Below are 11,089 nucleotides of genomic sequence, written 5' to 3' on the forward strand. Positions count from 1 at the left end.
ACTCTCCCTGTGGCTTCTGAAGATTGAGGGCATTTGCATGACGGAGTGGCAAGACATACATTTCTCTTTAAAAAAATCATTTATCCAACTGCCTCATAGGATGAACATCAGGACAAGGGGGAGATCAACCTGCCCCCTCCATTGGAGAGAGAAGGAGCAGCTGCAGGGAACTTGCTTGCTTCCCTCCATCCCTTCCAGAAAGAACATTTACAAGGACTTTGTAATTAAAAGCTTGTGCCTTAGGCAGCAATCCTGACTCCTCTTCCCTGGGATAAATCGCCACTTAATTCAAGAGGAGTTATTTTTAAAGAGACATTGCTGGAATTTTGCTGCTAGTTTGCTTTTTTCCTCCCACCTCCCAATCCCTTTTCCGTTTGCCTAGTCTTTTGGATAGTTCCTGCCCTCTGGGATGCCATCTTCTACTGATCACTCTTTTTCATCTAAGGGAAGTTTAAGAAAACTTTAAATAATGAAGCAATGTCTACAATACACAGAAATATTGGAAGTATTGGAAATATTGGAAGAATGAGAGACAACCCAAGTGACTCACACGGAACGTTGAAGAAAGGTTCTGTAGAAACGCTGAGTACTGTATTATTATACAGAGAATTTAGAAATAATTTACAAAATTGGCAGGGAATTATATCACTCCTTGTTAATAGCTTCGCAAACAATATCCAGTAGGTGGCTGTGACCTTTGTGCAACCACATGCCATGCAGCAATTAGAACAGTAACAAATGTGCTATCTTGTGTATGTGTGTGCTACTCAGGGACAGACAACAGGTAAGAACCCTCATCTAAATGCCTTACTTGTAGGTTTCCCAGAGGGAATTGTCTTGCTCTGATTGGAAACAAGATTCTCAACCAGATGGATGAGCTCTGATCCAGCAGCGCTATTTTAACATGAAAAAAAAACCCAACCCTTATAGTAGCAATGAAGTTTATTTGACCACAATGCTCAGCGTGCTGTGTGAAATCTGCAGCACCTGCGGTACACAAAATTTGAGGTGAAATTCTTGGAAGTAGCCACAGATACTAGGGACTCAGAGACATTAGTCAAAATACAGCATTACAAATGTGTTATAACACTGTGACACCAGATGGCAATTGCAAGATTTACAATGGGTTTTTTCTCCAGAGCGTTTTTTTTAAATAGCTGTGTAGATCTAGCCTAGTTCTGATCACAGTTGGTGTCCTTTGCCATTGCCATGGAGGAGCTGTTGGGTTGCTGCAACTGCACAATGTGATCTGCCTCCACTTTACTTTCTGTGCGGTCACCAACCAATGGCACTGCCACTAATAGGTTATCTGTGGCTGTGCTTCACAATGGTCCCATCTAAATAAATGGGCCAGGGTGAAATATGGCAGTGGTCTTATGCTCATTGGGGCCCTTAACAAGGCCAGGGATTGCCAACCTTTTTAAGGTCCATGGACATGTTTGGATTTTTGAGCAAGAGCTGTGGGCTTTAGCCCCTCTGGTCACTTTCTTCCCTGGATCAGTCTCCTCACAGAGAGACAGAAAGAGAGAGCATGCACACATAGAGAGCCTTTGCTTTTCTGAGGGGTCAGGGCAACAGCTGGCTCAATAGAATTAATCTGAGCCATGAAATTCAAATGGATGATTGAATAATTGCTTTATTTGATATAAGTTATTTATTTTATAAGCACTTTTATAAGCAAAGTTATTTATTTTATAAGCAATGACAAACCTAGACAGCATCTTAAAAAGCAGAGACATGACCTTGCCAACAAAGGTCCGTATAGTTAAAGCTATGGTTTTTCCAGTTGTGATGTATGGAAGTGAGAGCTGGACCATAAAAAAGGCTGATCGCCAAAGAATTGATGCTTTTGAATTGTGCTGGAGGAGACTCTTGAGAGACCCATGGACTGCAAGAAGATCAAACCTATCCATTCTGAAGGAAATCAGCCCTGAGTGCTCACTGGAAGGACAGATCGTGAAGCTGAGGCTCCAATACTTTGGCCACCTCATGAGAAGAGAAGAGAAGAGAAGACTCCCTGGAAAAGACCCATTAATGTTGGGAAAGATGGAGGGCACAAGGAGAAGGGGACGGCAGAGGACGAGATGGTTGGACAGTGTTCTCGAAGCTACCAGCATGAGTTTGACCAAACTGCGGGAGGCAGTGGAAGACAGAAGTGCCTGGCGTGCTCTGGTCCATGGGGTCATGAAGAGTCGGACACAACTAAACAACTAAACAACAACATTTATTTTATAAAGTTATTGTACTTTTTTTGTATTGGATCAGATTGTTATTACATGTGTATTCTTTGTTGTCTACTTTGCTGTTCCCACCCCCCAGCTTGTAAATTGTCTTGTATACAGTAGTATAGAAAGGTGGTATACAAATTAAAAGTGAAATGAAAAGCAATTGGGGCTGAAAGAGGAAGTGGGAAACTGCAGCACCCTTCCACCTTCAACTCTTTGCACTTTACAGTGTGTGTGTGTGGGAGTTAGCCACCCTTACCAGTTTATGATCACAGATTCTGCATTAATCTATTTTAAAAACCCAGCTGCTCAAAATGTGTAGCTCAAAATGTGTTTCGATGCATACTTTCTCTCAAAATGCATATTTTGATTCACAAAGATCGATTTCCTCCAGCGTCCCTAAATTAAAGTCAAGTGCTCTTCTACAAAAGCTACTCACACAAATACCCAAATATGTACACATTCCTTTAGTTAAAGAGCAGGGTATAAAGAGGTGGATTCATCAGGTGGGTGGAAAGGAGGGAAGTACAAAGCAGACTTACTGTTTGGAGACAGAAGTGGAAGGAGCAGGAAGGGGGGGACCTGTGCCAAAGAGTGAATTCATTTCTAGCAAAATGGAGACAGAGACACTAATCCCTTGGAGAGGAGAGTGAGACAGAATGAGGTGGGACAGAGGGAGGCGTGAGGGGAAGAGGAAAATTCCTAGCTGAAAACATACTCAGTGCCAGTGAAGTATTCTTTACCAAAGGAAACCTTTAAATCATTAATCCCCATTAGTGCCTGTATTTACATTAGCCACATTTATTTCCAGGCACAGCTGGAACGCCACATTTATGTATAATTTAAAATGTTAAGTTCTCTAATGTTGTTCACAGCATCACTATTTCATGAGGGCAGGGGAAAATGCAGATTTTACTGGGAGTCTCCACAAATATAGGTCTGCCTTGCTTGCACATTGTGTGGTGCATGCAGCCAGAGGCTTGGAAAAAGTTTTTACTCCTTGTAATTCCCATTCTCCACAAGATGCAGAGGCATGCACAGTGCTTTTATATGCGTAAACTCTGAGTTAAAATTGCTTTCCCTCCAAACAGTGATTCCGTGAACAACATTGGAGAGTTTTGCATTTAAATTCATCATAGCCACCAGTGTTCCCAGCAGCACTTGTTGATGTTCATCACTTCAGGTGGTCTCAAACAGCTCAGGGAAAATCTTTTTGATGGTTACCTCATCTGTTCTGTGCCACATGATTTCTGGGCACCACCCTCCATTTTGTGCATGTGTCAATAACTGTATTCCATGACTGTTCTTGACACGTATCCAAACACTGCTGTTTCTGTTTCTCTTTTTTTATATATATATAATATTTTATTGGTTTTTACAATAAAAGAACAGAAAAAGAGCACATCACAGGTAAACAAAACAAAAAGGGAAATACAACAACACATAAACACCATGCAACAAAAAATATAAAAATGAAAGAAAAAATAAAAATATTAAAAACAATTGTTATCTTCTTGTATTTCTTTACATTAACTTGTTTCTGCGGCTTCCCCAGACCTTCCCACTCTGTATTCCAGATCGTATATTCTGTCAGCAAATTCCTTCCCTCTGTCATATTTTGATTACATCATTATCTTAGCGTCTTAATATAGTAGCATTACCATGTATCTTACAATTTATTAATCTTTCTTCTTCTTTAAATTTTTATGCTAATAGACTTAAGTTCAATCTGGTGTCATCAAACATTCTTTATCTTATGATGCTTCCGTAGATAGTCTTTAAACTTCCTCCAGTCTTCCTTCACCGTCTCTTCTCCCTGGTCTCTGATTCTGCCAGTCATTTCCGCTGATTCCATATAGTCAATAACTTTCATCTGCCATCCTTCCAGCGTGGGCAGTTCTTGTGTCTTCCAATACTGTGTGATGAGTATTCTTGCTGCTGTTGTAGCGTACATAAAGAATGTCCTGTCCTTCACATGAACCTGTTGGTTGACCATGCCCAGGAGAAAGGCTTCTGGTTTCTTCGGAAATGTGTATTTAAACACTTTTTTCAGTTCATTATAAATCATTTCCCAGAAGGTCTTAATCCTTGGGCATGTCCACCAAAGGTGAAAGAATGTACCTTCAGTTTCTTTACATTTCCAGCATTTATTATCGGGCAAATGATAAATTTTTGCTAGTTTGACTGGTGTCATGTACCATCTGTATATCATTTTCATAATATTCTCCCTTAAGGCATTACATGCCGTAAATTTCATACCAGTGGTCCATAACCGTTCCCAGTCAGCTAGCATTATATTATGCTGTTTCTGTTTCTCTATGTTTGCTCTGCACGGCTCATACAATCCAGTCCTTGCAAATGCAACTATCATGAACAAATATTGTCATACTCTCCATACTCGCCTTACTTGCAAATCTCATCAGCATTTATGTTTATTTTAAGTGTTCAGGTGACATTCCTCCAGGGAAGTACTGGGGATCATGCCCATTCCCCACCCTAACTTTATGGGAGATCAACTCAAAGGAATGTCATAGAACTGATATTCTATTACCCCAAATAAGTTTGCTAGCAAGTCCTATTATCAGAGTTAGAACTTTCTTCACAACATTCTCTTGTTCTTGAGTTGACGACTACAGGAACAGCTGGTAATCTTCAGGGACCTGGATTTGGCCTGCTGGCTTCAAATTGCTGATGCTGAATGGTCCCTGTCAGGGGATATGTCGACATTCTGCCTTATGTTCAGCTAACTCATTAGGCCCGCCTTTTCAAAACTCCTGCCATTTTCGTTCAGCACTGACCTCACCCTGCTAGTTTATTTCTCTTGTAAAATAAAGCTTGTTTTGTTTTGCCTTGCTTGTTTTGTTGGTATGCTTCTTTGATAAATTCCCTCTTTGGGATCTAGGCTGATGCTGGCAAATGTAGAGTCGGAAGGCAAAAGACCTTGTAAACCTGCAGATGAAGGAAATGTAAAACAGCTCTCACTCAGATTCCCTTCTCTGTGTGACCTCCACTAAACAACTCTGGAAATAGCATTTATTTCACAGCTGTTGGGATTTTCTGAAGCCAGCCGGCTGCACATATGTTGAGAGTCTGCTGCCCTTTGAGGACAACTCTTTTAATTACAATATATACTTGCTAAGTGTAAAATTGGGAGTGGATCCAAAATGGGCCTAGGTCAAATTGACATAATACTGTAAGGTAGAGAAACCTGACATACCACAAGGCTAGATTCATGAGGTCACTTTACCTAGAAGTTGAGTGGAGAGTGAAGGGTTTCTTGAGTTTATTCCAACACTTTTCCTTCTACCTCAGATGCAAATTCAGTCTTAAGAAGGAAGGAAGGAAGGAAGGAAGGAAGGAAGGAAGAAAGAAAGAAAGAAAGAAAGAGAGAAAGAAAGAGAAAAGAGAGAAAGAGAGAAAGAGAGAAAGAGAGAAAGAGAGAAAGAGAGAAAGAGAGAAAGAAAGAAAGAAGAAAAGAAAGAGAGAAAGAGAGAAAGAAAGAAAGAAAGAAAGAAAGAAAGAAAGAAAGGAAGAAAGGAAGAAAGAAAGAAAGAAGGCTCTTAACTCATCAACTGAATGGTCAGCAGTAGTGGAAGGTCATATATATTTAAACCCTATATTAAATCAGCATGGAAATAGTCTCTCTTTAGCATCTCATTGGCCACTGTGAGAAAAGTATGGAATGTTGCCTTGATCCAGAAGAGCTTTTTAATGTTCTTATACAACTACAGATCTTGTTATTCAACATAGCCAATTTACAGGAATAAGGATGTTCTCCTTTCCTACCCTTGCATCCACCCTCCCTTCCCTCATTCATTGTGTTCCACCATGCTCCAGTTTCATCTCTATTTTATAAGCACCAGCTGGTCAAAATTATAACCTATTCCAGGGGTAGACCATGTGGTGCCCTCTAAATGTTGCAGACTAAAACTCTTATCATGCTTGAGTGGTTGGATGGGGCCATGCTGATTGGGGTTATTGGGAAGTGTAGTTCACAACATTTGGAGGGCATCTCATTAGCTACCCCCGTGCAACTCACACTGGTATTTTTAGATGCCTCCCACTTTTCTTTCTTGTTGCAATTGTCTGCCTTTGTGCCTTCAGTATCTCACCTTTAAGAAACTCCCATCCACCTTGAACTCCCTTCTCTTTTGAAAGTTTCTGACCATGGGATCACACCCAGCAGTTTCTTATGATTTTTGAAATCAGCCTTCTTAGGGTCCCCAGAGCGCATGACCAACTACACTCAGCTTTCCTTTGCCTCTGTATCATGAAAACCAAGAGGACATGATCACTTCCTCCCAAGGTTCCCTTTTCTTTTAAAATAATATTTATTAAAAGTTTTATAATTACAAAAAAAGAAAAAGACAGTAAAAAAAAAATTAGGAAACAGTACATCAAAAATAAAAGAAAAAACAATACATCAACACAACAAGAAAAAACAAAAACATTTAAAAACACATCCCTATTCCATATCTTTATCTTTCATTGACTTATTTCCTCGACCTCCTCCCACCTCCCATTTTTGTATTCCAGTTAATAATTAAATCAGCAAATCCTTTCCGTCTTTCACTGCTTTCTATTGTTTAGTTGTCTTAATTTATTTTAACCTTATCTTACCATCAAAATCTTAAAATTTATCTGTACTTAAATCCTTATCATATTTCTACTAAAGTCATATAATTTCATTCCACCATTTCCCAACATTCCTTAATTATGCTATATTACTCTGAATAATTTTTTTTAAAGTTTTCCCAATCTTCTTCCACTGTCTCTTCTCCCTGGCCTCGGATTTTGTCAGTCTTTTCTATCAATTCCATATAGTCCAACAGCCTGGTGCTCTTCTATCCGAGGCTCTTAACTCTTCTCCCTGTCCTGTCTGCAGATTTCTTTTGATGCCAAAGATTAAGTCCCTAAGGGTTTCCATCTTAGCAGCTCCTTGATTCCGTCCCGGCAAGTTTGCCCATACTCCATATTCGAAGCTGTAGTCCAAAAGATGTTCCAGGACATAATCCAAAGACCCTTTGAGACTAGGGGACTCCCAAGGTTCCCAGTACTTCCACCTTGTTGTTCACCCTGTTGGCGATGACCAGGTGCAAGATAGATGATGAAGCATATCAAAATAAGTTAGGAAAAAAGAAAGTAAGATTCGTCTGCTAGGTCAGGCCAACCCATCCAGTCCAGTATCCTGTTCTCACAGTGGTCAACAAGATAACTGTGACGGATCCTGAAGCAGGCGAGTAGACATTGATAACCTCCACCTCCATGAAAACAATCTACGTTGGTGGTCATCAGTGCCTCCCATAGTTTAGCTATGTGTAGTGTGAAGACATACTTTTGTTTATCTGTCCTAAGTCCTCCAACATTCAGCTTCATTGGATGAGTTCTAGTGTTATGAGAGATGGGGTGGGGGTGGGGTCTTTTCTCTATACTCTTTTCTCTACAGTGGTACCTCGGGTTAAGAACTTAATTCGTTCTGGAGGTCTCAACTGTTCTCAACCTGAGGTACCACTTTAGCTAATGGGGGCCTCCCGCTGCTGCTGCGCCGCCGCCATGCAATTTCTGTTCTCATCCTGAAGCAAAGTTCTTACCCCGAGGTACTATTTCTGGGTTAGCGGAGTCTGTAACCTGAAGTGTCTGTAACCTGAAGCGTCTGTAACCCGAGGTACCACCGTGTACACTTTCTCCATGCCACACATACTTTTATGAACTTCTAAATGTGCTGAAAAACATCGGAAGAAATGCAATGTCACAGTTTTTTGATAATTCCACCAGTGCAAGACTTTCAGCTTGCCAGACAGAATGATCTCCCATGACTTCTCCAAGACAATTACAGGGTGTGTGTGTGTGGGAGGGGGAGTTCCACTGCACAAGTGAAAATCCCTGTGCAGCGCTTCCATGGATGGGGATCATTAGTTTAATCCCACCGGTCGTGTAGTAACGTTAAGCTTTTAACCTTTAGAAAATCACAGCTGTAAGAGTTACATTAGGAAATTCATAAGAATGTAGCATAACACATTCAGGTTCAGAAAAGGGCAAGCAAAATTATTGTCTGTGTGCATGTCTTCATATGTGCACACATTAGCAATCCTTTCTGCCTGCTGGGCAAAATTGCCCAGGGGAGGCGGAAGAGAATAAATTAAAGGGCTGGTTCCCATGGCATACCCAAAATTCCAAATGGCCCCATGGGCAACTTGTGATTTCCTCCATCACTCAAAACTGGAGTTTTTCAGTGTTTGGATTTCACACCATACTGGATAATCAGAGGTGTGCCTAGGCTCCCTTGTGCCCTTGGCAAGGATCTGTATTGGCACCTCCCTGTCCCTTGTGCCTTTGGCAAGTGTGTGGAGTGGTGGGCGGGCTCAGAGCTGGATTTATGTTTGATGAGACCCTAAGCTACGGAAGGTAATGGGGCCCTTTATATGTCCAGCTGTCCTTTGTCAACAACAAATTGTCACTGTTTTTTTGTGTTGAATATATGCTATATGGTAATTTATGGACCTAATAGGTATCTGAAGCCATTTGCACATAACAAAATATGTATTTTATCAAAGTAATTGTTGAACTGAAATACAATTAAGAAAAAGTATATTAATAGTGAAATTTTTTGGGGGCCCCCAAGTGAGTGGGGCCCTAAGCTATAGCTTGTTTAGCTTAAATGTAAATCCACAGGGTGGGCTCCTAGCCACTACTCTGAACCAGAGTGGAGAGGAGTGATTTTTGTGCCCCCCAGGGCCTGCACCCTTGTCAGGGGCCAACCCCTAGATAATCCCCCAGGGGATAATGTGGTATTGTCAGCCATGTTGGCTTTCTCACGATTCTAGAACCTTCAGTATGAAAAACCTTCTCAATACCTTAACTCTTGATAAATTATCTTAAGAGCTAAAGATGTTTAAGGAGCTGCATCTGGAATGAAACACTCCCTCTACATTCACTTTCACAGTGTGCCTTTAAACTAAGCACACAGTAGAGATGGGGAGGATTCCAATTCACTCCATGTTTTGGAGCAAATGTACTCATTTCACTCCCCTCAGACCCCTGCACAATTGGAACTGATTCATGCATGGATCCGTTCTGTACTTATGACATGGTCCAAGAGCTGCCTGTTTCTTTCTTTGACTTTTTTTTTGCAGCTGCTTTGAGAAACCAGTACCTATGGAGATGGAAAAAAATGGCCTGTGGGTGGAGGGATCTCCTCACTGTGTCCCCCCAGTGCTCTGTTCAAAACTTTGCCCTCCTTTTTTCTTTGAAAAGATCTACATGTGGTTGTGTATAACATGTAGTTTGTTGCTGGGAATGCTCATCACACTAGCAAATACAAGGAAAAAATGGAGGCCAAACAGTGAGATTTTGACCTTTTCAGTACGTATTGCCATTTCCTTTCCAAGCTCCAGTGCATTTCTTTTATAATACTACAAACCTTTTTGTTTCTAAATTAGATCTTTACTGGAGGCCTTTTCTTCAGGCTACAGAGCTGAATCTGGGTCACATTAAGTAGTAAATATTTCATAACAAACAAACCATTCACTCATCCAGGAGAGGTCCCTACCACAGAGCAATTTGAGTGTGTTTTGAATTTTTCATGCCAGAGTTGAGCCAAGTATGTTTCCAGCTTTATTCTTGGCACTGCAGACAGTAAAAGCTGTTGACCTGGGAGCCATCTTGGCTCTGCATTCTCATTAGTAGATCATAGCTTGGATTTAGAAATGTACCCAGCACGGCCACTGAAAGCAGTGCAAAGCATCCCTGACTCTCTGCCATTCCTACGTACAATGAGAGGGGGGTGATGCTGCTTCTGTGGTTAGCATTTGAGCTGTTTCTGTGCGGAGATGCTAACAGCTCTGAAAATGAACCTGCTCTGTTTCATTGCCAGTTCACAAGATCATAGCCCTTTAGCCTTGCATAACTCTTCCATGGAGATCAGGTTTGCAACAGAGAAAATGGGTTACTGGACATCTGCCATTCACATGGCTGCAAAAGTGGTGAGCTTGAAACAGATGCTGTAAAAAGATTTTTTAGAAAATAAACAAACTTGTGACCCGCACTGAATTAGTGAAGGCTCTTTATTATTCCAAGGGGGAAAGTGGGGGCCAGTGGACATTTGCCTTCATTTATCAGCTTCTGTTCCAATATAATCTCAGAAATGGCTTCGTGATGCTTCAGAGAATTCTGAGCACTGTAGCTTACCCCTCACAGTAATTGTGTGTTCAGACTCAGAGACCTCCCCCCTAAATAAATTCACACTTGACTCAAACTTTAGTTTCGGTTTTTGGCAGAATTTAGGCCACAACTTTATTGATTACAGAAGGTGAGTGGTTGCATAGGCTCTGGTTCGACTAGCTCCCTGCACCCTTGCAGGCAGCACTGACCCAGGGCACTAGCATAGGTCAGCCAAGGGTGAACACCTGGGTAGGTGAAAAGCTGGGAACAGACTATGTTCACCACCCAGATGCCCCCTGGACTCAGGCATGGGCACAACACATTCTCGGGGATTGACCAAACCAATTGAGTCCATGGATTCCTTTAACGGAATACCCTTCACAAAGGGATGGTGAGACCGTTCTCCCATCCCTATCACCTGAACCAGTGCCTATCCGCAGCCTTACAAGTTGTGATGATTTGCTACGCAGCAGGCGAAACCCAAATGGCAACAGCCAATCAGCCAAGTGGGGAAATTCCTGTCGTGCCCCTGTCCCAACGACAGACGACACATGACGGCATAGCAAGGTCAATCGCACAAAGCCCTAAAAGTAGGGAGAGGTGGGCGGGTGTTCCAAATGCACAAGCTGAAAGAGGAAGCTCTGGGTCACGTGCATGGGTAGATTTAGGTCCCTCGACCAGTTTAGACTGCGCCCCATTGGCCA

At 41.7% G+C, this 11,089-nt stretch overlaps 1 long non-coding RNA gene across 1 annotated transcript; it reads right to left on the bottom strand.

Annotated features, from left to right (window-relative positions):
* Positions 1 to 4,641: 4,641 nt before the first annotated feature.
* LOC310670772 lies at positions 4,642 to 5,553 on the bottom strand. The gene is made up of 2 exons (XR_014507628.1): positions 5,473 to 5,553; positions 4,642 to 5,174 (listed from the first exon to the last, which is right to left on the bottom strand). It is a non-coding gene; the product is annotated as an uncharacterized lncRNA (long non-coding RNA).
* Positions 5,554 to 11,089: the final 5,536 nt, after the last annotated feature.

The sequence above is a fragment of the Podarcis tiliguerta genome, assembly GCF_965153285.1.
Source record: "Podarcis tiliguerta genome assembly, chromosome: 1".
Classification (NCBI taxonomy): domain Eukaryota; kingdom Metazoa; phylum Chordata; class Lepidosauria; order Squamata; family Lacertidae; genus Podarcis; species Podarcis tiliguerta.